Raw genomic sequence first — 771 nt, 5'->3', positions numbered from 1 at the left:
CCCCAGTGCGTAACTGGTACTTAATTTATCGATCCCAGTGCGTAACTGGTACTTAATTTATCGACCCCAGTGCGTAACTGGTACTTAATTTATCGACCCCGAAAGGATGAAAGGCAAAGTCGACCTCGGCGGAATTTGAACTCAGAGAGAAAGAGAGAGAGAAAGCAAGAAAGAGAATACATGTGAGAGAGAGAGAGTATGTGAATATGAAAGAGAGGGAGAGTGTGTGCATATGAGAGAAAGAGAGAAAGCAAGGGAGTGAGAGTGCAAGAGTGAATGTGGGTGCATGTATGTATGTGTACAAGCAACAGAGCAAGACAAAGTATGTGTGTGTATGTGCATGTAGGTATTTGTGAATAAAGAGTCTCTCTTTACAGCAGAACGTGTGTGTGTGTGTGTGTTCTTCTCTAAAGACACCTGTTGACAGAAATGCACAGAACATGTTTTTCTTATCATCTCCTGTTCGAGACAAATAACATTTTTTTTCCCTCATGAAAAATTAATTTTTTTTTTAAAAGATAAAATATAAATGCAGTCTAGAATTGATGGGAGAGAGAGCATAATTGATGAGCCAGTAGTCCAATGTGTGTGGGTGGAGGGTGGGGTGCATACGTGTGTGGGTGTATGTGTGTATTTATATGTATATATATATATATATATGTGTGTATGTGTGTTATATGTATATACATGTGTGTGTGTTTGTATATGTTCATATAAACATACAGATTTGTATATACACTTATGTATACATATACCTATATATATATATAT

The sequence above is a fragment of the Octopus bimaculoides genome, chromosome 14 (genome assembly GCF_001194135.2).
Source record: "Octopus bimaculoides isolate UCB-OBI-ISO-001 chromosome 14, ASM119413v2, whole genome shotgun sequence".
NCBI lineage: Eukaryota > Metazoa > Mollusca > Cephalopoda > Octopoda > Octopodidae > Octopus > Octopus bimaculoides.
This window is presented reverse-complemented; position numbering follows the sequence as displayed.